Source organism: Eulemur rufifrons, chromosome 18, assembly GCF_041146395.1.
Source record: "Eulemur rufifrons isolate Redbay chromosome 18, OSU_ERuf_1, whole genome shotgun sequence".
NCBI lineage: Eukaryota > Metazoa > Chordata > Mammalia > Primates > Lemuridae > Eulemur > Eulemur rufifrons.
In genome coordinates, this window is record NC_091000.1 from 71162055 (window position 1) to 71168630 (window position 6576).

A 6576-nucleotide genomic window follows, 5' to 3' on the forward strand; every position below is an offset into this window, starting at 1 on the left:
AAAAATATTTTCCTTTAATATAAAAGATATCCACATGCATATATGTAATGGAAAACAATTCTAATGTCACAGGACCAGCCCAGTAATAAAATATTATCTTTCAGCTCACATAATTTTTACTTACTATCTGCATATTCTCATGTGCTAGTTTAGAAACTAGATCCTGAGATTAGACTTGACACATCTGTAGATTCTAGAGAAGATGTTAGACTTGACTCATGTCTAGATTCTAGAGAACAGTATGTTAGATTTGACTTTGTAGATTCTAGAGAAGAAGCTATAGAGCAATCGGTTTCCAATTCAGAATCATCTGCAAGGAAAAATAATCATATTCTTTATCTAAAATATGTCATAGGTAAATAAGTAGAAGTCAGTAAAAATGAGTTGAGAATTTTATCAGTGTTCACAAGAATCAACAGTATGTATATACAGCTAAAATATAAAGTTGCTATTAAAAGTTGTCCATACTTGTGCATTGAATTGTGAACTAAAATAAAATTTTAAGGCTCAACCACCTCCCCACCTGACTGAATGGACCCCCTCTTGGCCAAAGGAATATCCTAAAACTAAATTGCCTGCCAGGAGGAGGGAGGTCAGACATGCCTCATTATGCCTCCCTCCCTTCTTGGGGACATCCTTTGTAACCCATTAACAAGCCTAAGGGTATGCAAGACAAACCTACAGGCCCTCAACTTACACAACAAATCTATGTCCGGTGGCTTGTCTCTGATAAACAGCAACTATGTTAAAACATTCCAAGCCTTTAGACAAAGCTTCCTGTCTTTAGCCAATTACAAGCCAAAGAATCTTTAAACTCACCTGTAAGCTTGTTGGGGGGGGCCCTGCCCCCCCGCGCCCCCCCCCCCCCCCCCCCCCCCCGCTTCCAGATGGCCCACCTTTTTGGGCCAAACCAATGTATGATTCCCATGTATTGATTTATGACTTTACCTGTAACCCCTATCTCCCTGAAATGTATAAAACCAAACTGTAACCCAGCCAAAGCAAGTCCACTTGCTCTAGGACTTTTGGGCGTGGCTGTGGGTCATGATCCTCAAATTTGGCTCAGAATATATCTCTTTAAAATTATTTTACAGGAGGCCGGGTGCGGTGGCTCACGCCTGTAATCCTAGCACTCTGGGAGGCCGAGGCGGGAGGATCGCTCGAGGTCAGGAGTTCGAGACCAGCCTGAGCAAGAGCGAGACCCCGTCTCTACTAAAAATAGAAAGAAATTATACGGACAGCTAAAAATATATATAGAAAAAAATTAGCCGTGCATGGTGGTGCATGCCTGTAGTCCCAGCTACTTGGGAGGCTGAGGCAGGAGGATAGCTTGAGCCCAGGAGTTTGAGGTTGCTGTGAGCTAGGTTTTCCATTGACAATCTCAATACACGCCTACACCTGTACATAAAAGCACACTGTATCTTATGTCATAGTAACCCCCAAATGTCCCTCCAGCAGATAAATGGATTTAAAATAAATCATGGTATATATGCACACAATGGACTACTCAGCAATGAAAAAGAATCAACCACCAATATCTGTAAGCAGGTGAATTTCAAAACATGCTGACCAAAAAAGCCAATCATGGAAAATAATACACTGTATGATTGCACTTATATAAAATTGCAAAGCAGGCAAAGCTCATCAGTGCGACAGAAAGCAAACTGGTGACAGAGTGGGGCTGGAGGGCAGGGTGGGCTGACCACACAGGAGCAGAGGGCTTCCTGTATCTTGACTGAGATAGTGGTGACACAGAGGCACCAATTACGAAGAAAAACGACTTCCTTGAGGAAACACAGCCAGTTCATAGTAGAGCAATATTAGCAATATTAGCATTAGTCTAGGTCTATTAACATTTTCAAGCTTTCTCTCGGAAGGACAAACTGGCTGCAGGAAAAGAGCTCATGTTCACCCAGCATTTAACAACTACTGCTGAAGACGGCTGGGTGAGTGCCACATGCCAGCCACATGTGACAGAGACCGCGACCTCACAGAGACGCGGGACGTGGGAGGAGGTTGCACGGTAGAGGGCAAAGAACGCTATGGCACTGCCAACAAGCAATTAAACCACACGGTCTGCTACAGGGGCCCCTAAAGCACCTCCCACAAGAGGTTTTAAGACTTTTAAGTTTAAAGTCTAAAGAATAAGGTAGTCTCCCAATAAACAAGATAATAAGGTAAGGTGGATCCTTACCTGACACATAAAAAGATAACTACAGATGGTTTAAAGACCTAACTATGAAAGGGAAAACTATAAAGTTAGTTAAAGGAAAACGTAGGGAATATTCTCATGGCCTTAAGAAGGACTTCTTAAATGAAATTTCAAAAGCACAAAGCAGTAGGCAAACCAGACTAAATGTGATCACATCCAAATGAAAAGTTTCTGTTCAATAAAGAAAACTAAAATAATTTACTCTGAGAGCTGCATTCTTCACCTATAAAGTGGGCCTAACTTTAACTCACAGTTATGAGGATGAAATGAGATAATATGTAAGTACCATGTAGATTATCATGTATCCAAAACTTCAGAGTTTGCAAAGATACAAATATAAATCCATTAAATACCAGAAGAAAAAATTTTAATGTTTAGTAGCTTGAACTCCAACATCAGATAGACCTATATGCAAATTTTAGCTCTGCCACCAAGAACCTGGATGACTTCAGGCAATCTACGTCACCTTCTTACTACGTCATCTTCTCAGCAGTGTGGGGGTAATGACAACATGCCTGTGTTGCTGTGAAAATTAAATAAGTGACTTATACACAGCACAGTGCTTGTCACAAAATAATGGCTCGTTTAATGTTACCAATTATTATAATCCTCCTTAAAACCACTTCTACAGTTAATGAAACTGAATATTATTATTAATGTCCCAATCACTGTTTCACATTAAGATACAAAAATAGAAAAGACATATTCCCTACTCTTAAGGTTCTCACAATCAATAAAGGAAATGGAAACATATTTCAAAGATCATAGGAGACTTTAATAACTAATAAAGTCAAATTTTATATCTATTGCCATGGGAACAAAGAGAAAGGGAAACAGGATTGGTTACAATGAGGAATGTATCAAAATCTCAAAGGAGATGATCTTTGAGTTGGATCTTGAAAGACTGGGTATGATTTTGTCCATTAATGAAGGAAAACTACAAAATGAAAAATACAAGCCAGGCATGATGGCGCACGCTTGTGATCCCAGCTACTTAGAAGGGTGAGGTGGGAAAATTATTTGAATCCAAGAGTTCGAGTCCAGCCTGGGCAACCTAGCAAGACCCCATCGCCTAAAAAAAAAATCCATAGAGTGCTCGGCCATTGGGACTTGTCTCATCAGATGGAACACTGAGTGGGGAAAGGCTGGCTGTAAAAAGAGGAAAGACATATCATGATCTAATTGTGAAGAGCTTTGTTCAAATGCCCTGCTCTGTTATTTGGACTTTGTACACAATAACAAAATCAAAAGAGGATTTAAGAACACAATCAGACCTAAAATTTAGAAAAATAACTGGTAAAATTAGGTTGACTTAACAGTGTCAGGAAAGACTCCCCAGGGATGACATTTGGCAGAAGAGTCTGGGAAGGTCGTCCCAGGTGGCGTGTGGGAAACACAGACCTGAGGACCTGCCAAGCGCATCTCCGGCTTCTGGAGCGTAGCAGAGTCGGGGGCAGCAGAGGTGATATGGACGACACAGGCCGAGACAGTGACACCTTTGCACAGGAATGTGGGCTTCGAGGACAAGAGAGAAAGGCCAGCAATGGTAGAGCGATCTGAGAAGATGACATTGTGGAAAAACAGGAGATGGAGGAACAGGCAGGAAATCACAAGAGTGAAAACCCAGCCCAGAAGAGGGAGGAGCAGATGGACTCAAGAGACATTTGAGGGGACCATTCAGTGTAGCTCTGGAGGGAAAAAAATGAGTATGTTCTATTTTTACCATTTCCCTATTCAAAAAACACTCACTAGTCCCCTCTACCTATGGATTAAAATGTCAATGCTGGCATTCAAGGCCTTCCTAGTCTGACCCTCTCTGCCTTTATTTTATTTTATTTTATTTTATTTTAGTTTTGGAGACAGAGTCTCACTCTGTTGCCCGGGCTAGAGTGCCGTGGTGTCAGCCCAGGTCACAGCAACCTCCAACTCCTGGGCTCAAGCGATCCTCCTACCTCAGCCTCCCGAGTAGCTGGGACTACAGGCATGCGCCACCATGCACAGCTAATTTTTTCTATGTGTTTTTAGTTGTCCGGCTAATTTCTTTCTATTTTTAGTAGAGACGGGGTCTCGCTCTTGCTCAGGCTAGTCTCGAACTCCTGACCTCGAGCGATCCTCCCGCCTTGGCCTCCCAGAGTGCTAGGATTACAGGCATGAGCCACTGCGCCCAGCCACACTCTCTACCTTTGTATCCACTTTTCCTTACACCCTTCAGTCCTTCTACTTGGACTCTCTGCCTCATCAAACCCCATCCAACGACTGAGGCCTGACTAAACCCATGCCACCCACAAGGCCTTCCGAGCTCTCCCCTCAAACAAACCTCCAGTGTTGTAAATTAATAGACTCTCATCATGTGGTAATGACCCTCTCCTATTACTAGGTGCTACTGCTACTGTCTGATTCTTTAACGGCTGTTTACACTTCTGTGTGCCTTTCTGTGTGTTTCTTTCACAGAACTGCAAAGAAATATCAAGCACATGAAAACACCTAGACAACAATCCAAGGCAAGATGAATGTCAGAAGATTTTGGCATCCTGGAAAAAACTCACCGTGGACTTTGTTTATTCAGAATTAGCTACTTCTTCTGTAAGGCTATTATGTAAAATAAAATAGCAATGATAACAGTGGGAAAGTATACCTGCCAATCCACTTCCACAATAAGATATATAAGAAGAATAAATCAATATACGTTGAAAGGAGAATACAACGAGTAATTCCATGAAGAATCCTTGGAATTACATAGGCAGCATAATAACCGGTAGCTTTACAAACTACCTTATTTACAAAGAAGTAACTTAGGAATGGCCATTCTCCTCCTCTCTAATAATTCTAAGACAGAGAGACATAGTAAACTTTAACTTAAATAAACAGTTCCTGGAAATTGGGCTTCAACAAGTTAAACTATGGTATATAAAAAAAGAAATAATATGTACCTAGTTGCAACTTCAAAGTCAACCTATACATGAAGAGGACTTACAGTTTGGGTTTATGTATATCTGTAGCGACAGGAAGAACTCCAGGAGAACTCCGAAATTGCAATGCCAAACATGTCAGAAGAGGTCAGAGGTCACTTTTTTTTTTTTTTTTTTGAGACAGAATCTCACTCTGTAGCCCAGGCTAGAGTGCTGTGGCATCAGCCTAGCTCATAGCAACCTCAAACTACTCGGCTCAAGCGATCCTCCTGCCTCAGCCTCCCGAGTAGCTGGGACTACAGGCATGTGCCACCATGCATAGCTAATGTTTTCTATATATATTTTTAGCTGTCCATATAATTTCTTTCTATTTTTAGTAGAGACAGGGTCTCGCTCTTGCTCAGGGTGGTCTCAAACTCCTGACCTCAAGCAATCCTCCCGCCTCAGCCTCCCAGAGTGCTAGGATTACAGGCGTGAGCCACCACACCCGGCTACACATTTTCTAACTGGGGTTTGACCCTAAAGTAAGCAATACATGTAATTAACTGATGCCCTACTCTGAGACATTAACTTGAATGGGACTAGTCTGCCAATCCACTGTTAGTCTAATCTTGCTAGTCACAATGTGATCACCTCTAGAAACACAAAGTCAAAGTGACTGAAGACAGAAAGGAAACATATGGGTTGACTATTTTGATTGCTTTTTCCCCAGTAGTCAATAAAAAATAAGTTAACCTCCCCAATCACACTGTCTAGCTAATAATGCCAGTAGAGACTAGTAAAAAATCCATATCTCTTTCAAAAGCATGTTTTTAAACTATAACTATTACTTAAAATAATTATAAACTTCTAATGCCATGTTATAATTACCCAAATTAGAGGTGCATAATTTGTTTGGATTAAAGAAGAAAAGCAAGTGATATATGTAACTTGTTTTTATTGGATATTAAAATATACATGGCATTTAGAGAAATGACATGATGATGAGTTATAAATCATATTAGGAATTTGCATGATTGAAAGCTTAAATTTCACTTGTTCCTGATTTTTTGCTGTATGATTCTTTTACCACCACACCTCTCTCTGTTGCATGATGCCTAAAATGTTTTTGCATAGATTTTCCCGTTTCCCTATTTTTGAAAAAAGTATATTCATTCCTGATAGTTTCTTGTTGTACGTATGCTCTCTTTTTTTTTAAATTATATCCTATTTCTTTAAATATTTCCTAACAGCCATTCTATTTTCTATATCTGACAACTGAAGCACATTCAGTGTTTGGGGGTCTAATTCTGTTATTTATTGTTTCTGTTGACTCTCACTCAAATGGTTTGTCCTTTCAAGTGTTTAGTGTTTTGTGAGAATATGCTTGGTTTTAATTTGTAGGAATACTCCAGTCCAGGTCTGACTTGGGGAAATTTCCTGCACAGAGGACTTGCTTCTGCCTCTGCTGGTGAT